General features: G+C 42.6%; 1 long non-coding RNA gene across 1 annotated transcript in view; it reads right to left on the reverse strand.

The window, feature by feature from the left end:
* Positions 1–23,395, reverse strand: part of LOC148149059 (uncharacterized) — a 38,049-nt gene extending 14,654 nt beyond the window's left edge. Inside the window, exons 1-2 of the long non-coding RNA XR_015758320.1 lie at positions 23,317–23,395; positions 469–607 (exon numbers count right to left, since the gene is read on the reverse strand). This is a non-coding gene — a long non-coding RNA (uncharacterized LOC148149059). The remainder of the gene's footprint in view (positions 1–468; positions 608–23,316) is intronic.
* Between the last annotated feature and the right edge of the window lie 758 nt (positions 23,396–24,153).

The following is a 24,153-nucleotide window of genomic DNA, read 5'->3' on the forward strand; positions in this document are numbered from 1 at the left end:
CTCATGGTTATATGAGATGGACGCACCAAACAGCCCATCAGCACCTTTAATGAGCTGAAGAACAAAACTATGACAGAGAGACTGACATTCAGGTGGTAGGTCATTCAGACAATGAACACAAAGCCGAGTGTACCAATTTAGCGCAGTTAAGAGTCAACCACATTGCTGCAGGTCTGGAGTCACATAGAGTTTAGGCCAGGTAAGGATGGCAATTTCTTTCCTTAAAGAGCATTAGTGAAGTGAAACAGATGGGTTTTATCCCTAACAATGGATGGTTGGTCATCATTAGATACAATTTTAGCGAATTCAAGTTGTAACACCTGCCGTGGTGGGATTTGAACTCAAGTAACCTGGAATATTCCCGGATTAACAGTTAAACGATTGTACCGGTACACCATCACCTTCCCCCGCCTCTGTCTGCAGTCACCTCGTTACCCACTCTACAATTCCCTCCTTAAAACCACTCACTTCTCTGTGTTCCCTCTTTCTTTCAAGCCCACATCTGAGAACAAGCATCTGTCACTCTCACGAGATGAACTTATACTTTGGCTTGGAATCCTTTTGTATCCGACTGTGATTCTGTGAAGCGTCTTGGGATGTTTTCCAACTGCAAAGACGCAATGTAAATAAAAGTTATTGTTTATGGATCTTTTACAGGCTATCGACATGCATAATGCCAGAATTGTCTACAGTGGGAACCATCTCATTCCTTCATTCATATTCAGGCATAAGTGTGAACCAGTGCTTTCTCTTGTCCTTTTGGATACTGTAATCAGCAGATAGTTCAAACTAGGATCAAAGAAATTCTTAATAAGCAAGCTTCCCTTTATCCATTCCCATGGGTTTGTCACTATGAAGTTGGACTGGAAAAAGAATGATGCACTGAAAAAATATAGCTATTCACTTTTCATTAATACTTACTCAATGCTGGTCAGTGAAAATATACCTTGTCTGGTGTTTATTTACTCCCGGTCATAGGCATCACTGGCTGGGTCATCATTGATTGCCCACCTCTAATACCAAGTCATTTGCAAGGGCCATTTCAGATCACAATTAAGAGTTAACCATATTACTGAGAGCCTGGACTCACACGTAGATCAGACCAGGGAAGGATGACAGATTTCAGTGAGGCACTGCTGCCTCATCAGCAACACGGACCCACATTTGATTCCACTCTCAGGTGACTGTGTAGAGTTTGCATATTCTCCCTGTGTCTGCATGGGTTTCTTGTGGGTGCTCTGATTTCCACTCACAGTCCAAAGATGTGTAGGCTAGCTGGATAATGTTGTCAAATTATTCTTACCTTCCTAATAGCACACTACCAACACACCATTGTATGGACCACATGAGTGAAAATGTGTCAGACATCATTTCTTTGGTACACATTAAAAAATATTCCTTCATTTCACACGAAAGGTCATGACGAAAGTGTTCACTAGCATCCTTCTAAGGGCTGTATAGTGTCTGTTTGACTTATTGTGGTAAAGGATCACCATTTCCTGGGCTAGCAAGAAGAGTCTCTTGCAGTTAATAAGGTAAAGTAACGTATTGCTGCATGTCAGTGCACAGTTCAAGGTTGCGTCGATAATGGTAGATATTGTGATCGTGACTTTGAGAAGGATCTGGATGTTAGCTCGCACTCTCTCCTTTGAGATCCTTAACTATTCTGCACTCAAGTCCATATGACACCAGCAGAGCTTATGGCACTCCTCACCATTAACCCTTTCAGACCTACGGACAACAATTAGCAATTTAACAAATGGTTCAGTAACAGAGTGCACCTATGCATTTGTTGAGTCACCTTATTGTGCAAGTTGTCACAAAACCCTTGCCACAACAATCGCCCTCCAAAAATAGATTAATTCACGGAAATAGTTGGAGGCATTTGGCCATGACAGTGGTCTACAAGATTGCATCTGTTATTGGTAGCAGTATGAGGCATCCAATAAGCAGAATGATGAAAAATGTTCATTAATGCTCACCTTCTCTGTTGGATAATTCCTCCTGCTTCTTATCAGTTCCTCATTGTCTAATCAGAGAACGATGGCTACAATTTTACCTCCAAGTACCATGTAGAAAGTTACATTACTGTTGGCAATAGGTTTGCTTCCACCAAGAGAAATCACATCCCATGTGCTTTAAACTTCTGACAAATGACACCTAATCGAGAAAGCCACTCTGACCATACCTGGACCGAGAAGCCACTGGTTACATTGTTATCCAAAAGGAAAATTTGTGACATTCCCCATTTTTATGGGATTGACAAAATCAAATGTGAGACAGCGCAAACACGATTGGAATGAAAGTTCCTCGTTAAACAAAGTGATAAGGGGCGCAGATGTTTCATTTCATGGCTTTTGCCTCTAAATCTTACTCTTACCCTGTGAAGGAAATTTGAATCAGCAACAAATATCAAAACAAAAAAAAAACACTTCAGCCTTTGGAAATGCTGTCTCCAGCGCATAAATCCTTGAGCTAAAAATGCACAGTTCTGCTGAAACAGCCACTTTTGCGTGACTGGAGGCAGATGAACAAATTCCAGGACACAAACACAACGGTGGAAAAAAACTGCCGATTTTGGCAACTGACCCATTACAAATGACTCAACACCAAACAGGCAGCGAGTGCTACATGATCTTGTATCAAGAAGCAACGAGGCATTTGCTCAAGTTCATAGTTGGAGATTAAACACGCTCAGGTCAAATGCCTAACAGATTTGCATGATTTTGAATGTGCACTAATGCAAGGAAAGAGCAAAAGGTTGGATTCAGAAATGGCCGAACGAGTGGACAGCTTAGCTCATCCATTTAATCGACAAAGCAGGGAGTCCCAAATTTGTCCCCATTTCAACACTTGGATGCTGTATGGGTGAGCAGTGTGGAGGAAATGAGGACACAACTAATTAGAACAGGAGGGAGGGAGTGAGGTGGTAGGCATTGCTAACTCGGAGCTCACTACACCGTCAATCCCCCATCTCCACTTTGGGAATTCCTGTCATAAGATCTCCCCAGTTCCACCTGAAGTCCATGCTGCATTCACTACTGGAGGTTGACTGGCCACAATTTGTCTCATGGGTTCTCAAGGCAAGGACTGCTTAATCCTTCCCTGGCAATGGCTATCCTACTGGAAAAGTGTACTTGTAGACATTCATAGAGTCATACAGCAGGGAAACAGACCCTTCTGTCCAACTCATGCTGACCAAATTTGCCCAACTAAACTAGTCCCACTTGCCTGTGTTTGACCCATATCTTTCTAAGTCTTTCCTATTCATGTATCTGTCCAGATGACTTGTAAATGTTGTAACTGTGCCTGCATCAATCACTTTCTCTGGCAGTTAATTCACCCTCTGTGTGAAAAAGTTGCCCCTCATGACCTTTTTAAATCTTTCTCCTCTCACCTTAAAAATATGCCCCTAAGTTTTAAACCCGCCCACCCTAGGGAAAAGACCTTCGCTACTCACCTTATCTGTGACCGTCAGGTTTGTCTGCACATCTATGCAGTCAACCCTCAACCTTCTGTGCCCCAGTCTATCCTGCCTCTCCTTATAACTCAAACCCTCCAGTCCTGGCAACATTCTGGTAAACCTTTTCTGAATCCTCTCTCGTTTAATAATATCCTTCATATAACTGGGCGACCAGAACTGGACACAATATTCCTGAAGAGGTGTCACCTATATTCTGTACAGCCTCAGCATGACGTCCCAACTCCTATACTCAGTAGTCTAACCAATAAAGGTAAGTCTAAATGCCTTCTTAAACACCCTGTCTACCAGTGATGCTAGTTTCAAAGAACTATGTACTTGAACCCCTAGGTTTCTCTGTTCAACAACACTACCCAGGGGCCGACCGTTAACTACATAAGTCTTGCCATTGCTTGTTTTACCAAAATACAACACCTTGCATTTATCCAAATTAAACTCCATCTGCCACTCCTCAGCCCAATGGCCCAATTAATCAAGAACCCTTTATAATCTTAGATCACCTTCTTCACTGTCCACGATGCCACCACTTTTGGTGTCATTAGTTAACTTACTAACCATGCCTCCTGAATTCTCATTCAAATCGTTTATATGAATGAAAATCAAAAGTGGACCCAGCATTGATTCCTGTTGAACACTATTGGTCACAGGCCTCCAGTCTGAAAAAAAGCCCTCTGTCTCCTACCATCAGGCCAATTTTGTACTCAATTAGCAAGCTCTCCCTGAATCCGATGTGATCTAATTTTACTAATTAGTCCACCATGCAGAATTTTGTCAAAGATTTTACTAAAGTCTATGTAGACAACATCCACCACTCTGCCCTCATCAATGTCTTTGATTACATTCTCAAAAAACTTATTCAAGTTTGTGAGACATGATTCCCATGCACATAACCATGCTGACTATCCCTAATCAGTCTTTCCCTTTCCAAATGTATGTAAATCCTATCTCTCAGCATCCCCTCCAACAACTTACCCACCACTGATGTCAGATTCATCGGTCTATAGTTCCCTGGCTTCTCCTTACAGCCTTTCTTAAATAAAGGCACGACATCAGCCACCCTCCAACTTTCATGGCTGTAGATGATATAAATGTCTCTTCTAGGATTGAGGCAAGACTGTGGTCCAATGAGCAGCCAGGAATCCCATACACACTTGCTAATCCATTTGGTTCCCATGCACATCAAGTCCCCTCTCCGCTCAATGTCCCCAATTCTTTTCTCTCCCATCACAGGCTCACTTGAGACATGGACTAAGTCTCGGTGTGCTAGTTACCTCTTGCTTCCCTTCTGTTCACCTCTGAATTATCGAACATCTCCACCTCTCATTCTCCTCCATCCTGTCAAAACCCTTGCCCGTGTCGTCATTTCCTTGACTTCTGATGTTTCTCTTCTCCCTCTACCTTCCAGCTGCATTCAACGAAGACCGAAATGAAAAATCAGACTCCACAGCACATTCTGTGTCATGCTCATCACCATTTTCATCAAACTCTGGTGACCTTTTATGGCACATATTCAAATCCTCTCATGACTTTATCTCATCCCGATCTTCCCCAACCATGCGTCCCCCCTGAGTATCATGACCTTTTGTTTTCATTTCCACTGTTCCTGAAGAAGAAAGCACCAGGGTAACCAACGAATGAGACACATTGGTCCAACTCATCTTGTATACTTTAAAACTGGATGTCCAATATGGCCAGCATATATACATCCAAATAAAGTTGTTTTTAGTGTCGCATCGCTGCTCTAATGATCAGTTAGCTCAGTTGGCTGACTGACTGATTTGCAATATGAATGGATGCCCAACAGTATGGGCTCAAATCCCAGCCTGGCTGCAGTTACTGTGAAGGCTTTTCATCCTCAACCTCCTCCCCGAACCTCAGGCATGATGATCCTTGTGTTATAACCACCACCCATTGCCTTTCTGTAATGAGAGAGTGGGGCTGTGGTGATTTACATCGTTAGTTCCCTCCAGGAAGCTCTTCTAGTGGTGGCCATGCTTTCAACCACGATCACGCACTCACTGGAAATTCCTGCCCTAACCTGATCATCTCCTTCCTGAAGATTCCTAAATCTGTCTCCTTGATCATGCTGAGGCTACCTCTCAATTTATTTGACCCTGTCCTTTCCCCAGTATTCTAACAGTACAAACATTGCCACTATCATTGGAGGCACTAATATATGTTAACACAATGGTCCTCTTGTGATCCAATGAGGACTCAACACCACTAGAATGTTGTACAAATAATAAGAGTATGCCTTCTAATGAAGCTGAAAGGGAAAATCAGGGTCAATAAGTATGGTTCAAATTAGAGGTGGATTGGAGATGATGCAGCAAGATTCACTCTTGTCTTCCCAATTTAATGATGTTTTAAGGAAGGTTAGCACAGCAGTAAGATTTTTTCCTCTTCAGCGGAGGATGTTTCATGGTGTTTTCAAAACTTTGACGGAGTTTGATCAAGAGATTCAGAAAGAATATTATCCTGACCTGAGAAGTCAGTGACAAAGGGGTATCAGCCACTGACAGTGAGTGGAGAATGGAAGAGAAATGACTTTAGGTAGAGGGTGAGTGAGTATTGCATCCTTTAAAGGAAGCTTATGCCAGTAAGTGAAACAAGGATAGGTACAGAACACTGGATAGAAAGAGGATTCATCAGGTTACTCTGGGATTGCTTTCGCGAAGAGATCATTGATGGACAATGGGAACTGGCCTCCCCCTGCACTATAGCCTTGCAGATCTTAGTACACCTGTTAAATTAGGCTTCCCAAATTCTGGTTTTTGAGACCCAGTCGAATGATAAGCTCGGAGGCAGCAATGGCTCAGTCTGAATGTGAAATGCTACAAAGTCCCTTTAAATCCTCACTTATCTTCTCTATTGGTAACCTGACCTAAGGGACAGATCTTTGGAGGTCTGATTGCTGCTCCCATAAAAAGCTGTGGAAATATTAAATGCTCTTTTTATATGCACAGAAAATGCTGTCATTTCATCCTTACACAGCACCAATCCCCCATCTCCCTCCCCTCAGGAGCCAACAGTCACCCCACCCAAGCTAAGCAGATGAAGGCCATTCCCCTACCCCAGCCCCATCCTGCTATACCATAACACAATAAGTCTTGGATCCCTACCCAAACCTTTCACACAAAGCCAAGGGGTGTTAAAATGGAATGGCACCAGGAAAATATTTGGGAATCAGTGCTGCAAATGGAACGCGGACGCAAACGGATAGCTGTATAGTCAACCTGGAGGGGGAAGACCCAAAGGTCAATGGTCATGATGAAAGCAATGTTCTCCTCCTGGCCCCACTTCCTTGTAAAAGAAAAGCACAAATAGAGCCAGCTTTCAAGCTGAGCTGCAATGATCCTCTGAAGGGCTGCTGGCACAGGGCTTATTGACTTCTGTCTATGTGGAGCATATCTGGGCAGCTCAGAACAGTCTCTACATACGGCACCGAAGGCCTATAATGTTCTTACATGGAACAAACAAGCACCTTATCCATCCTTGCTACAACCTCTGCAAAAAATGAGGGAACGAAATTGGAATGTGGCAATTTTTTGGCCACTACAGCCTCGGATGAAGGAACATCTCATTCACATTGTGCACATTCCAAAATCGTCACGGGGGTGGGAGGGAGAATCGACGTCTTCAGTCATCTCCTCTCACATGCAATCACACCACCAGCACAGAAAATAAGATGGAGTCCTGATAAAGGGGTCACCTATGGATTCCTCTGATGGATTCATCATCCATCAGACTCCTGGTTAAAATGGAGCCCACCACACAGAATTTGAAAGATCTGAAGGCACCTTTTCAAGACTTCTTTCGTGGAACACGGACATCGTTGTCAACGCCGCCTTTGTTGTCCGTCCTTGATTGCCCTATTGGTACGTTGTTAAACTATTTCCACCGGAAATTAAGAGTCACATGTCGGCCAGAACACGGAGGGATGGCAGATTTCCTTCCCTCAAAGTGTTTTTAGCAAATTAGATGGGTTTTTGCAACAATTTTTTGTTAAAAACTTCATTCATGAGATATAGATGTCTCAGGTCAGGCTGGCATCTATTGTTCATTCCTAATTACATAGAGAACAATTGAGAGACAACCATATTACTATGGGTCTGAAATCATGTGTAGACTAGACCAGATAAGGATGGCAGATTTCCTACCCTAAAGGGTTTTACCAAACTAAATGGATTTTTGCAACAATAAAACAATCCATCCAGGACCTACAGAGCCAAACGTCCAATTACAAAGACTTTATTATGTATCAGTTGAACTCCAGGGGGTGCTGTGGAGTGATTCAAATCCATTTCCTGAGAGCATTAACCTGGCACTACTTGATTACTAATCCATTACTACCACATCACATCATCAGTATGAGTCCAGCTGGGGAAACCACTACAATGGGATACCCTGCAATGCTGAACTGTCAGAAGCTCTGACTCTTGCCTACCAATGAAACAAGGATTGGCCCAAGACATACTATCCCCAAATCTACCCCAAGTTCACCTGGCCCCTGAGCACTGAGGTGCTCTGTTAAGATATGAAGCAAATGAGATAGTCTCCCAATGGGCCTGCAGTACCCACAGATGTCTTATAGAGGCTGATACATTACCGCACACATTCTAGCCTTTCAGTGCAATGGGGATCCCATGTAATAGATCCACCACAACCAATCTCTAACACCATTTTCCTGGGGTGACCATCAGTCTCTTTCCTAGAGATGTGCTTTCTTTTCCTTCCCAATTTGTTCAGTTTCCACAACGCATCGTGCATCGGAAAGGCTTGTCCCAATCACTGTGATATCTGTCTTACTGAGATCTCTGAGGTAAAGGTGCTCACACCATTGCCTGATACTGCAAGGAATATCAATTTTTATGGATAAAGAGTTGGGTGATGTGATTAAGTTTTGCTATTTGTAGTAAGGTGCCAGTACCAAAGCGATGGGCTGAAAGGCTATATTCCAATCAGATGCATGTGTTTTATTATAAGTGATATAAATACTTTCCTTTTAAAAAGGATAGTTTAAAGGAAGTCCATAAAAAGTATATTCTTTAGTTAATAGGGTCAAACTCATTGTAAAATTCTTTATGACAAGTTACATTAATTACACCAGAGTGACCTCCACTTAAACCTTCATAAAGCTGGAAATTGGAGCATGCAACATAATTCATCCTATTTGCTTGCAGCTAAGTTTCACTTCTAAGTAGCCCATCTGATATACAGGGGTGGATTCTTCATTCCTTTGTGCCTGTTATGTAGAATGGGGAAGGCTTAAATATGTTTTGGTTTAACTCCTAATGCCAGCTATGTCTACGCAGGACCATTTGAGCATATGTTGTCCTGTTGTCTCCCAACAGGCTCTGGAATACAGGCAGAAATATTTGATATGCAAACCTGCCATGACTTCCTGGATTTTGTCCAATTCACTGATCAAAGTTCTGGACAAAAGTGATCCCAATCTGAACAATACGAGGTATGGGAATGCAGGGATACTTGAGAGATGGTGAAATATTTCTTAGGGGTGTCTCTTTTATGTTTTTTTAACACTCTTGTCCTGAGGCTGGAAACAATAGCCTGAAAAAAGTGAAACGAAGATGTTGAAATTCCGAAACAAAAACAGAAATTGCTGGAGTAACTCGTCAGGTCTGGCAGCGTCTGTGGAGAGAAAACAGAGTTAGTGTTTCCAGTTTGGTCTAACCCTTCTTCAGAACGCTTCTGAAGAAGGGTCACTAGACTTGAAACATTAACTCTGTGTTTTTCTCTACTGATGCTGCAAGACCTGCTGAGTTTCGACAATAATGTTGGTGTTTGAAAGGAGCACCTTGCATTTATATATCACCACTTCACAGCTAATGAAGGACTTTTGTGTGAATTGTTGCAGGGAAAGGTGAAAGCTTATTTACTCACAGCCAGCACCCACAAGCAAGAATGAAGTAGAAAACCACATAACAGTCTTGGTCAAGGAATAAAACATTGACCAGAAAAGTGCTGCCGCCTCAAATAGACTCATGCAGAATGGTCTTTCACTTGAATAAATCACCAAAGATTCCCTCTTTTCTGTGACCTATTAGGTTGGCTTTCAATTCAAAATGGGGCATCACTAATGTCAGATCAATGAGATTTGGACCCTTGGATCTTAATTGTATGGGCCCCAAACTCCCATTCAAAAGCAATGGGAGATGGGAGCTGTGCAGCAGACAGAACTGACATGAATAACTGCAGATGCAGGAAATAGGAAAACAAAGGAGAAATTGCTGGGGAAACTCAGTAGGTCTGACATTTGAGTCCAAAAGAACAGTCACATTGAAACTCTGTTTCTCCCTCCTCAGGGGCTGCCAGACCTGCTGAGTTTCTTCAGCATTCTCTGCTTTTGGAGCAGACACAACATATTGGACTGATATATGTCACTCAAAGAAATCGCCCCTGACATTCAGCTATGTGCTTGGAAAATCCCTCGATTATGAAGTGGGGAGGTGATGAGGCGATAGTAATGAACAGTGATCCCAGGGTATGGGAAATCTGATCACCCCAGAGCATAAGCTCCCACACGGAAAGGTCATAGAACAGAAAAACATGTCCTTTTTGTCCTCAGCTCCACTTCCTGCTGAGGTAGAAAGGGCACAATGGCGGTTCCAGGTCTCTAGGTAAAGTCACAACCAAACTCCAAAGATGTCATTGGAGCTTCACCTGCATTTATAGATAAAGACTTCATTGGTCCCTCTTGCTTATGCAAGAGGTGAATCAGAACTTTAGAAGCAGCAGCAAAGTCCCACAGTATTAAATCAGCCATTATACATCATTTTTCCACTTTTGTTTTCATTTGTCGTTTGTAATTTCAGAAAAGGTGTACCAACACATCAGAATTACATATAGAATGTAGAATTAGATAGGGACAGATTCCAATCGCAGATCCGTTATCTGAGCACATAGGTCAAGTCTTTCTCTGGCACTTCTAAGAAAAAGAAATCAATTTCTGAGTGATATTACTACACACTGCTCGGAGCTGGTGGGACTTAAATGCAGTCCTCCTGGCTTAGAGGTAGGACATTACCATTGCACCACAGCACCTTTGCAAACAGCTTGCAGATATTTTCCTAATTCAATTAACTGTCTCTGGAGCAGGTCAGAATTCAACCTACCACTGCACCACAACAGCCCCCTAGCATCTTGTATAGTTTGCTCTTCAATTCAGGGGACTGGGAGAAAAGTTAATAGTTCCTCATGATGTTGGTTGGCACCTTTTTATTTGCTACAACATGATTCATCATTGAGTGTTACCTTCTTCTTTTAGATGTAAATTTACCAATCACACACAAGGATTGGTGTAACAACAGTGTGGGTTACTTTTTATTTGCATATGTGACAAGATCAAGCTAATCTCCGCTGGGAGGATAGTCACATTACATTGAGCTCCTATCACTGCTACACAGATTGCCCCCCACAGGTCACGGGACAAAGACATCACAACCCATTGTGGTGAATAATAATTGACAGTGGTTTAAGATGTGCACTCTTAAAGGTACGTGCACATCATATCACAACTGTGAGTGCATATCTCCCCAAACCATTCACCACCTGAAGCTTCTCAATGAGGTCTCAAAGACAATTCATTCTCCAGATATGTAAGATGTACTAAACAAAGGTTGAACTGTGTGACTACTTGTGTTCATTGCTCTCTTATATGATTCATATCAGATTCACATTTACATTCACACGTACATGAATTTGAAAGTAGGTCCTGCAGTGTTTTCCCAGGTGGTCACTCCTAGTACCTTGTGATATCTGCCCCTTCTAAAAGGACGGAATACTGTGTAAGGGCTATTTGAGGTGGTTTGCTCATAGAAAACATCCTTTATTTTTGCTTTGACTTTGGGTCTATCTACTAATTAGTGCTGGGGAATGGATCATCATAAAGCATCTACAGATAGAGACAGTATTCTAAGATAAGAAGAATATTTAGTGTATGAAAGCAAAAGTTAGAACTACATTCGGTCAGACCTAATGGCTAGGATAAAACAAAGAACTGAGGAGATCTGAAACAAACAAAGACCTGAAATTAAAACAGAAATCACTGGAAAAACTCAACGGGTCTGGCAGTGTTTGTAGGGAGAGATCAGAGTTAATGTTTCACATTAAGTGGTCCTTCCTCAGAACTGGAACTTGAACAGTTCTGAGGAAGAACCACTCGACCTGAAATGTTAACTCTGATTTCCCTGCACAGACGCTGCCAGAGCTGCTGAGTTTCTCCAGGAATTTCAGATCTTTGAAAACCGAAAGGACTGCAGATGCTGTAAATCAGAAGCAAAAGCAGAAATTGCTGATTTACAGCATCCGCAGTTCTTTAGCTTTTTACAAAGCTGAAATTGCTGGAGAAACTCAGCAGGTCTGGCAGCATCCACTAACGCTACTGATTCTGTTTCAGAACTTCTAACGACTAGGACCTTAGGGAGCTGGTACAGATGCATCTATCCCCTCCAAAAACAAGAGGGGAGCTCCTTGTCTCTCACCAGAGATTGTGTGGAATAGGAGTAAAATGGGTGTAGACAAAGTAACATGAGCATTAACCTCTTCAAAACCATGAGTCATGCAACAGATCTCATATAAAATAAACTGCTGCTCTAAAGTTTAATGCAAATGAGCTACACTTCTTTTCTCTGCCAGTTAGGTTACCTGTCTATCACCGACTGAAGTAGATCTTACATTTCCTTTTTCTTTAGTTAGTCCATTATCTGTGGGCTTCAGTGCGAAGTAATGTACATTAAAAGACATCATTCCAGCCAAGCGAATTTAAACCGGGAACAATAAATTGCAGTTTCCTTCTGCATCTACAGTTAGATCCAACCCATGCTTTGATCTAATTTATTGAAGAGATATACTTGAAAAGGAATTTATCAGTTGAAGTAAGTTGCTCTTGATATGGTTTCTGAGGCAACAAAATCTATTACTAAGTAATAACTAACAGCAATTCTTTGTAGAAATTTTATTCCTGTAAAAAAACCTACCAACTGAATTATTAACTGGTTTGGCATTGAACAAAGCATATGAGAGCCCCACACTGCCAGGAAGGTATGAGAGTTATTTATCGATTCATTTGGCACTGTCAGATTCAAGGGATAAATTAAGAGATTTTGAAAGGGACTGGACAATACAATAGGTTAGAACTATATCCTTTAACTGCTGGGACCTGGATAAGAATTAAACCAAAGTCTCCTCTTTTTACTGGCTTGGACGGAACCTCAGAAAGATGCATTTTATTTTTACCATCCTAGTGAGTGTCATGCATGGTACTGTTGGTCATCTACTTGCTTTGGGTCATCGGTTCAAGTTCCTCTCTGTGCTTGAACACATCAGTACAGTACTGAGGGAGTACTGCATTGTTGCTGGTGCCAACTTTTAGATGAGAGTTTACACTAAGGCCCTGTCTATCTGCACAGGTAGATGTAAAATAGCATTAACAGCCAAGGACATCCCCCTAGCATCCTGGCTGACATTTATCCCTCAATCAACATCACAAAGAAACAGATTATTTGGCCACTATCAGATTGCTGTTTGTCGGAGTCTGCTGTGTTTAAATTAGTTGTTCCTTACACTTGAAAGGGTTCAGAAAAGATTTACAAGGATGTTGCCAGGGTTGGAGGATTTGAGCTATAGGGAGAGGCTGCACAGGTTGGGGCTGTTTTCCCTGGAGCGTCGGAGGCTGAGGGGTAACCTTACAGAGGTTGATAAAATCATGAGGGGCATGGATAGGGTAAATAGACAAAGTCTTTTCCCTGGGGTCAGGGAGTCCAGAACTAGAGAGTCATAGGTTTAGGGTGAGAGGGGAAAGATATAAAAGAGGCCTAAGGGGCAACCTTTACACACAGAGAGTGGTATGTGTCTGGAATGAGCTGCCAGAGGAATTGGTGGAGGCTGGTACAATTACAACATTTAAGAGGCATCTGGATGGATATATGAATAGCAATGGTTTGGAGGGATATGGACCAGGTGCTGGCAGGTTGGGACTAGATTGGGTTGGGATATCTGGTCGGCATGGACGGGTTGGACCGAAGGGTCTGTTTCCATGCTTTACATCTCAATGACTCTATGACTCCAACAGTGGCTACACTTGCAAAAGTAATTCAAAGGTCACAAAGTGCTTTGAGATGCCTGGTGGTCATGAAGAAATAAATGCAAGTCTTTTGTGTATGGCATGGAAATTTAACAATAATTCTATCAAGTGCATGTGGGGGATTGGAAATGTCACTGTATTGGGGAAAATGTTCTTTCTTTTCAGGATGCATTCAAGCACATCAACAGGGCAGTGTGGAAGATGTTTGTCTCTTTGTTATAAAGCTGGAAATGTGTTGCTGGAAAAGCGCAGCAGGTCAGGCAGCATCTAGGGAACAGGAGAATCGACGTTTCGGGCATAAACCCTTCTTCAGGAAGGGCTTATGCCCGAAACGTCGATTCTCCTGTTCCCTGGATGCTGCCTGACCTGCTGCGCTTTTCCAGCAACACATTTCCAGCTCTGATCTCCAGCATCTGCAGACCTCACTTTCTCCTCTTTGTTATAAAGCCAATGCAAAATACTTGAAGCCAAATAGTGGAGAGGTATTGCATTTCCCAAAGCTAACATCTATCACCTTAATAGTAGAAGGATGAAATAAAATAACACTTGCATTAATATGAATAGAATTTGAGTGATTTACAGAAATCAATTTAGTTAAATTGCAATGTTTTTCTCTCTTAGCCAGTGGAATAGATTTTAGAATTTTGTTCAACTTTGCATAGTGTTAGTTGTATATGCTTTGCAGCATCTCTTTACACTGGGAACAAATGCTGCATTCATTAGCTTGTCAAGGAAGAAGTTTAAGTGAAAAAAAAAGCAATGGATGTTTGCCATGTTTGACAAAAGTAGCACAGAAAGCCATTTTTAAAAAAAAGCCATTGAGACGATTATTTCCAAAGTCTCAGTTCTATTAGTACCTGTAAATCTATGTATAGTCAAGGCTAAAGTTTGGAAATTCCTGTTGGAGTATTACGGAGGGGTTAATTATAGGTCACTAAAAGCTTTTACGAGTTATAAGGTCTGCTGGTTTCTTCACCATGTTGCTGCTTTCTGTCTACAGGATAAATTGCGAGCTGTTTCTCCCACATAGCAGGCTGAGCCCATGAAAAGCAAGAGGCAGTAATCCTCTTAATTACCTATAAAATTCACTTAGGAGGCAATTTAGCATCTAAATTAGGATCAGGGAAAGCAAGGGCAGACATTTACTCAGTACAATTGCTGGAGGAGTTGGACATCAGGGAGTGAGAAATGCCAGTTTGCCAAGCAAAATGTTTGAAGCAACAATGAATCAGGAACGGGATTCATACATCGAATGGGACTCTCTACCTCTTAGAACTAGCAGGTGCTTAGGTGTGGGAGGACATAGCTCCAATAGGACAGCAATCAAGCGCAGGGATGCTGGACATGGCTGATGGAAAATTATTTCACAATGTACAGATAACATCATCCAGGGATACAACAATGCCAGGAAACAGTTCGCAAAAGCTTTCATCCCGGTGACCTAAACTTGTACCTTCCCACACAGGGATCACCAAGGGGCCCCAGAGAAACGCAAAAGGCAGAGTGAGCAGATCACCATTGCCAGGAATTAAGCCTCAAGGGTGTGAAGAAACGCCACAAGCAACCCAACGATCTCCCATGAGTGGGCAAGATCAGTGAATGCATCTTCAAACAATACATCCTATCATCCGTTACCTCAGTGAGCTCAGATGCTGCTCAATTCACCCCCTTCCCATCATCCACCTACTAACAGTCTTCATCAGGAAGAATCCCAGAAGCAAAAACTAGTAAACATCAGAAATGATCCTACAGGTCCAAACTGGAGTTCCATGTTAAGGTATTCAGGATGAGTCTATTTTGTTACTCAATCACAGCATGGGGACATCGCTGACTGGGCCAGCATTTATTGCCCATCCCTAATTGTTAAGAGTCAACCACATCACTGGGGGTCTGGAGTCACATGTTGACCACACCAGGTAAGGATGGCAGCTTTCTTCCCTAAAGGGCATTAGTGACCCAGATGGGTTTTTCCTCACAATTCATAATGCAGAGGGGGAATGATGAGCATGTGTGGACTCTAACAACAAGAAAGAGATGGCTCTGGTCATGATCAAAGCTCTTTTGCCAAAGGCATGGCCGGTGGCAAGGCTGAAATCATGGAAGATCTTTATACCCATTCTGACTCCCCACATGACACTTTCTCCTCAACTGCAAAAGGTGTAAATGTCAGGCTCTTCCAGCTCATCCCTCCCCCCCTCCCCCTCCCACTCCTATCACCCTCCACAGCACACACCACCACCCCCCAAATTAATGGGATATGCCACCAGAAATTCAATGAGTGGCCAAAGTCACCATTTTCAAGGGCTATCACTTGGCAACTTAGACAATGCTCAATTCACTACACCCCCATCATTCACCCAGCTATCCCACCAGTCAGGATCCCAGAAGAAAAACTCAGTAATCACTGGAAATTATGGTACTGGCTCAATTTGGAGTTCCACGTGAAGGATTTCGAGGTGAGTTGAGACCATTTCCAGGTTTTACTGGTTTCTCCCCATTCCCTATGATCTGCAGTGTCATACAAGTCACACAACCTGGCCAAGTGGTGGAGGAAGTCCGTGGAGGAAGTGACAGTGAAGCCATCTCTTGCTTTCCCAACTGCAGCTGCCAACTCAAGCTCTGATGCTGTGAATGTCTTAGAAGCTAGATGGAAAGTGCTGGGGATCAGTGGGTGGTGAGACATTGGACAGTGCACTGCAGGCAACACAGGGTTTAACTCATTGGAGAGCTTCTCTGAAAATCAATTTACAAAATATTGGCACCGCTGGCAAAAGCAGTATTTATTACCCATCTCTAATTGCCTAGAGGGCAGTTAAGACTCAACCAAATTGGTGTGAGTCTGAATTCACATACAGGCCTGACTCAGTAAGGACAACAGTTCAGTTCCCTAATGGACATTAGTGAACCAGTTAGATTTTCCGGCAATGGGGTCATGGTCAGACTCTTAATTTTTTTCTAACATGCTGAATTCAAACTCACACTATCTGCTAGGGTGGGAATTGTATTCAGGTTTCTAGAGCATTACCAAGGTCTCTGTGTTAATAGTCTAAGCAGTAATACCACTAGGCCATCCCCTGCCCTCAAGAGAAAGCAACTGAGGACTCAGATTTACAGGAGAAGGTCGATCGTTGGTAATGTGTATTCGCCTGCCAGAAAGCTTAGGTTTGACATCAAAGAGCATGGAAGATTCTGGCATTAAACTGATGCAGGGCTTTGTGCAAAGCTTGGAACTTATTATTTCTAGTTTGGATGTGATTGCTGGGGTTGGAAGATTTGCACTACGGGAAGAGGCTGAATAGACTGGGGCTGTTTTGCATGGAGTGTCGGAGGCTGAGGGGTGACCTTATAGAGGTTTATAAAATCATGGGGGGCATGGATAGGGTAAATAAGCAAGGTCTATTCCCCAAGGTGGTGGAGTCCAAAACTAGAGGGCATAGGTTTCAGGCGAGAGGGGAAAGACTTAAAAGGGACCTTCGGGGCAGGGCGTGGTACGTTAATGGAATGAGCTGCTACAGGAAGTGGTAGAGGCTGGTACAATCACAATATTTAAAAGGCATCAAGATGGGTATATGAATAGGAAGGGTTTGGAGGAATATGGGCCACAAACTGGAAAATGAGATAAGATTAATTTAGGATATCTGGTCAGCATGGATGAGTTGGACCGAAGGGTCTGTTTCAGTGCTGTATGACTCTCTGATGGCCAATTCCAATCACACCCTTGTGAATCCAACTATGATGTAGTGTTTGATTGTCGATGTCTCAGATTCCATTGTAGCAAAAGTAACCTCGTTGGAACCTCAGAGTGAAGTCTTATAAAGGAAACCCGCTGCTGCAACTGCTAACACAGCCTCAGCATGCCACACTCAGTATCTCTGGTGTGCACCTCATTCTAGCTAAATTACCATCGTCCCAGAGAGCTCCTCTCTCTCATTACAGAGAAATAACCTGCTGCTGAGCTTAGCTGGAGGGTCACCACACCTCAGACAAGGGGAGAGTTCAGAACAGCAGGACCTTCTCGGTAACCTCAGCTCGTGCAGGAACCCGAACTCATGCTGCCTAGTGTTACTTTGCATTACAAACTAACTGCCCGGCCAATTGAGTGCACTAACCCTCCCCACAATAGGCATTTGAAGAAGCAGCACAAAACAGGTACCACTGACATTTTCAGATATAAAGCTCCCTCCTGTGACTTTGTAGTGCTCTAAATTATGCACAGTTGTGACTTGAGCTGCAGTTCAACACAAAATGCAAACAACTACTTGAGTAAGGCAGATATTCTGTAGTTAAAGCAAAGAATGCTTGAGAAAGTCAGAGGACCTTGCAGCTTCTGTGGAGAGAGCAACAGAGACCTATGACACTTTGGCAGAATAAATCCCATCAAATTCTTGCTGCAATTAGACAGGGTTCGGTGAGGCTGCACCTGTGTGCGGTTTTGGTTTCCTTATAGAGTCAGAGAGATATATAATACAGAAACAGAATCTTGGATCCAACCCATCCATTCCAACCTGATATCCCAACTCAATCTAGTCCCACCTGCCAGCACCCAGCCCATATCCCTCCAAACTCTTCCTATTCATATACCCATCCAGATGCTTCTTAAATGTTGTAATTGTACCAGCCTCCACCACATCCTCTGGCAGCTCATTCCACACACGCACCACTGTCTGCGTGAAAAAGTTGCCCCTTAGGTCTCTTTTATGTCTTTCCCCTCTCACCCTAAACCTATGCCCTCTGGTTCTCAACTCCCTCACCACAGGAAAAATACTTTGTCTATTTATCCTATTCATGCCCCTCATGATTTCCTAAACCTCTATAAGGTCACCCCTCAGCTTCCGACACTCCAGAGAAAACAGCCCCAGCCTGTTCAGCCTCTCCCTATAGCTCAAACCCTCCAACCCTGGCACCATCCTTGTAAATCTTTTCTGAACCCTTTCAAGTTTCACAACATTTTTCCGATAGGAAGGAGACCAGAATTGCACACGATATTCCAAAAGTGGCCTAACCAATGTCCTGTACATCTGCAACATGACCTCCCAACTCCTGTACTCGATATTCTGACCAATAAAGGAAAGCATACCAATGCCTTCTTCACTATCCTATTTACCTGCGACTCCACTTTCAAGGAGCTATGAACCTGCACTCTAAGGTCTCTTTGTTCAGCAACACTCCCTAGGACCTTACTGTTAAGCGTATAAGTCCTGCTAAGATTTTCTTTCCCAAAATACAGCACCTCACATTTATCTAAACTAAACTCCATCTGCCACGTCTCAGCCCATTGGCCCATCTAATCAAGATCATGTTGTAATCTGAGGTAACCATCTTCGCTGTCTACTACACCTCCAATTTTGATGTCATCTGCAAACTTACTAACTATACCTCTTATGCTCACATCCAAATCATTTATATAAATGATGAAATGTAATGGACCCAGTCTGTGGAAAGATATTCTGGCAATATATGGAATACAAGGAATTTTTACCAAATTGATTTCCAGGATCGATGAATGAAGAGAGCACAAGTTGATGAAGATTACATTCATTGGAGTTTAGAGGAATGAGTGGGGATCTCATCGACACCTACAAACTCTAACAGGATTAGAGAGTTAGATGCTGACAGGATGTCCTCGATGGTGAGAATAAAAGACTGAAATAGGAATCATAGTTTAAAGGTAAGGTTTAAGACAGAGATGAAATTTCTTCACCCAGAGAATGGAGTGAGCTTGTGAAACTCACTCCTACACAAAGTGGCTAAAACACTGTATTTTTCAAGAAGACGTATTCCAGCTCTTGTGGCTGAAGGTATCAAAGGGATATGGGGGGAGAGGGGGGATTAGGATACTAAGCTCGATGATCAGACATGATTGTGTAGAATGGTGGAGCAAGCTAGAGGGGTTGAATGGCCTATTCCAGTTCCTATGTTCCAGCCTCCCTGAAATTGCTGTAAGTTCGACATCCTTCAGTGAATTTCACAGAGCTGATGACTGAAGGTGGCTGGATTCTACAAGAATTGGAAGCAACACATCACAAACACAGGGGGCACAGCAATAGATACCATCCATATGGAAGCTATCCTCAAGGACACAGTGTGTCAATTAGAGCATAGAACATAGAAAGGTAAAGCACAGAACAGGCCCTTTGGCCCACGATGTTGTACTGAGGATTAATCCTAATGTAAAATAAAATAACTTAACCTATGCACCCCTCAATTCACTGCTATCCATGTGCATGTCCAGCAGTCACTAAACTGTCCCTAATGACTCTGCTTCCACCACCACTGCTGGTAACACATTGCTTCCTGCTGTATCTCAGTTTCCACTGTGATTACAAAACAGTGAAACCCCAGCTCAATAACAACGAGTTATCCAACAAGTAACACACTTGACCCTTTCCTGCTCTCGTTCATTGTCACCTGCTGATGGAAAATGATTATAATAATTTGCCTGTGCAGGAAGCCCTACAACATGGAAATAAAATTACAATGGACTACTGCTCCAAGAGCAATTAGAAACATTGTACCACATGAGAGAGAAGTGAAGATGCAACAATGTGGTCTCTGAAAGTTGCACGCTGTTGGGTTAAGTAGAGCTCTAAATGTTAGACAGAGATGGGATAGCAAGGACACTTGGGTTTTCACCATGTCCTTCATAATACTCCAACATGCTTTATCACCAGGTAGTCACTGCTGTAATGTGGGAAAAATAGTGATGTGGTGGTGCCGGTGTTGGACTGGGGTGGACAAAGTTAAAAATCACGCTACACCAGGTTACAGTCCAACAGGTTTATTTGGAAGCACTAGCTTTCGAAATGCTGCTCCTTCATCAGGTGGCTGCTGGCATCCATTTGCACACAGCGAGCTCCCACAAGTAGCATTGTGATAACTGTTGTGGTTCGTCTCTCAAATGTATGTCAGAATACCGTGAAGACATATACTCATGCTATCATCAGTGTAGGGAACCTTGTCTTTGTGCAGCAAGTCATTGAAAGTGACCATATTGATACAGCAAGCAGCAAAGAAGGCAACTGGTTTGTTGGTATGTGAGAGAATTTGAGAACAGGAGCAGGGATGTCTTGCTGAAATTGTACAGGGCCTTGGTGAGGCCACGCTTGGAATATTGTGTGTAATTTTGGTCTCCGTATCTGAGGAAGGATGTTCTAGCTATAGAAGGACATTGATGCATTGAGCATTTACCACAGTGATTCCTGGGAAGGCAGGTCGGACGTATAAAGAGAGACTGGATCAGTTAGGACAATATTCGCTGAAAGTCAGAAGAATGAAGGGTGTTCTCCTGTAAGATTCCAACAGAACCAGACAGGGTAAATGCAGAAAGCATGTGCCTGATGATCAGAATGTCCGAACCGGGAGTCACAGTCTAAGGATATGGGGTAGGCCATTTAGGGCTGAAATGAGGAGACATTTCTTCACAGGTGAGCCTGTGGAATCATCTGCTACAGAAAAAGCAGTCGAGGCCTCAAGGAGTTTGATATGTTTCTTTGAGCTAAAAGGATCAAAGGGTATGGGGGAGAATGCAGGAACAGGGTGCTGAATTGGATGGTCAGCCATGATCATATTGATTTGCAGAGCAGGCTCAAAGGGTGGAATGGCCCATTCCTGCTCCTATTTCCTATGTTTATATGATTCTGTAAAGTTTACAGGCTCCATCTTAACTCAGGCCACTTGAAACATGACATGTTGACAGAAACAGGTTATTTTCTGTCCCCAAATAGACTAATACTCACGCAGATACATCTGCGAATGTAAGAAACATAGGCATTGCTGGAGAAACTCAGCAGGCTTGTCAGTATCTGGAGGAAGAAAGCAGAGTTTCGAGTCCAGTAACTCTTCAACTGTTCTGATAAAGAATCACCAAATTCGAAACATGAGAGTGGAGTTAAAGTTTCAAGTTGAGTGACTCTTTATCAGAACAGATGAAGAGTTACTGGACTCAAAACTCTGCTTTCTTCCTACAGATGATGACAGGTCTGCTGAGTTTCTCTAACAATTTCTCTTTTGGCTTCAGATCTCCAGCATCTGCAGTCCTTTGTTTTATTTTATGTGAAAGCAATGCTTGATTGGAACAGTTAGCTGTCATAAGGTCTCCATTGGATTCTTCAATTCTATAATACCCAAAGCTCTTTCTTATGCTATGGGAGATAATATAAACATTGCTGTCTCTTGCAATGATACCCTGTTGGAGCCAAATCACAAATAAATAATGGCCAGATAATCTGCCTCAATAAAGTTTGTTTAGGAATAAATATTGGTTCTTCTTTGCAGTCGTGCAGTGGGATCTGGTACAGCCAATGGAGAAAGCAGTAGAGTCTGCCGTTTAAGATCTCCTTTGTAAAGGTTGTGCCTGCACTAATGCAGCTCGCACTCTGTACCTGTTCTGGAATGTCACCATTTTGACTCAAGGTTGAGAGTATTATCTACAGAACCACATTCAAAGGAAGAATGAGTGAATTTGTTAGTGCCTGACCTGTACCATATTTCTCACTTGCAACACACACGCTGCTATGACTAACTAAGTATTTTATAACAACTTGTACCACTTTCAAAACATGCAAAGAGTGCACCCTCCTTAACAATATTAGCTCCTTTATCTTCCATAACCACAGATTAAACAACAGGAGGTGTTTAAGAACAGAGGAATCCATTAGAGTAGAAACATCTTAACAATAAAAGCATTGCTTTGGAACACAGAGAAAGAGTGCAGTAACCACAAAGGAAACTTTTGATAACAGGAGCCTTCTTAGGATGTGGTCATCAACTAAATCGCACAGACAACCAGGTTTTGAGGTAAAAGCAATCTTAATAATGAGGCAGCATTCCAGACAATCTCATTAGTTTGTGGATTCATGTATTTTAATTTTCAGGAGGTTGATAAAGGGATATCTTAAGCCTCTCAAAAAATAGCCCCTAACTAATGAGAACAATCATGGTAAGTAAAGGTAATATCACCAGAATCCCAATGGTTTAAAGCTGAGGATCGCCACATCTCAGATAAAGGGAGAGATTAAGATGGAGAATCCTTTATGGTAAGCTCAGTCAGTGAGGGCAAGTGAACCCACGCTGTGAACGCCACTGTGATGAGCAAACCAGCCTTCCGGCCAACTGAACTATCCAAACCCTTCATAGCAATGCCTTTCCACAGGTTCAGTCAATGCCTGCAGTCGTCCTCTGGTTGAGTCAGCCTGACAGATGGGCTCTCCCGAAGTGTTTAGCAAATCTGCACACCCAAATCCCTCCTCTTTTCTCAGAAACAAAAACGAAACAGCCTGCTACCGAGATACTTTCTCTTCTCCGTTCCAGCATGCAACACAACATGTTAACGGGTGGATGTTTTTTAAAAACAGGCTTTCAGAAGCACCCAGAGAAAAGTGACAACATGTTCCATCGAACTTCAAAGCACAGCAGAAGCCAGCAAAGGCATGTTCAAAATCCTACACCTTCTTGTTTGTTTACCCTTAATTTTAACAGTTTATCTTGGGTGTCTGCAGGCCAGCATTACAGTATAATGAAGTTATTGTTTCAATGCCACAGTGTGGTTTAAGGCTAATTATTTCCTTCCAAGCCTGCACTTATGGGGCTCAGGGCTTTTATGTTAGAGAGGAATGTGGTAATCTAACCTTACACACTTGCAGCTCTTACAGAGTTCCACTGAAGTACAACTTCATTTTGCTAAGAGGGCTTTGTTCCTCAGAAGACAGCCAGTGCTATCCTGTCTACTCACCTTAAGTATGTAATGCTTTATGTTATCCTTGGCCAGCTTAATCCCCTACTTCTTTCGAATAAATCTACACCGAAGTCCAACCTGCGTTTGTCATTTGTTGTTTGTTCAGTCCATTTAGTATGAGACCTTTCCCAAACTAAATGTGTGACAATCAAAATTGCGATGCTGGCAAATTAAATACTTTTCCACTTCTTTTGCATCAATCACTGCCAGGTCAACCACTTTTTACACTCCCTCAATAATGTGCATTCACCCAAGTCTCAAACACTTCAGAACGAACATATATCTCAAGTTACAAATTTGGAGAAATGTTCCATGACAGCGTAAGAGCACCCCCTGTTGCATCAGTGTTGTACATCAGCTACTCAACCGGCTGAGCAATGGAGATTTCAATTAGATCTGTTACATATTGAGGAGGATACAGGCCAAGTCTATATAATCAGCTCACATAAATTAACCTTTTACTTCCAGTAAATCTGGGCCCCACCTTATCCAGTTCCTGAATCTGAGTGCAGTACTCCAGGAGCAATCTAAGCAGAGCTTTCGAAGCGACGCTCCTTCATCAGGACAATCACCTGATGAAGGAGTGTCGCTCCGAAAGCTAGTGCTTCCAATTAAACCTGTTGGACTATAACCTGGTGTTGTGTGATTTTTAACTTTGTACAGCCCAGTCCAACACCGGCATCTCCAAATCATAAGCAGAGCTATTACAGCTAGATTACCCAAATCTGAAGGGTGAATCATTTCTTTTCTGCACATTTTGTTATCACAGAGTCTAAACTTGGCTACAAATGCCTTTACTCTAAAATGGAGTTCTTTATACGTACCGAAGTAACC

The sequence above is a fragment of the Chiloscyllium plagiosum genome, unplaced genomic scaffold (genome assembly GCF_037043375.1).
Source record: "Chiloscyllium plagiosum isolate Xiang-an unplaced genomic scaffold, Cpla_swu_hap1 HiC_scaffold_10, whole genome shotgun sequence".
NCBI lineage: Eukaryota > Metazoa > Chordata > Chondrichthyes > Orectolobiformes > Hemiscylliidae > Chiloscyllium > Chiloscyllium plagiosum.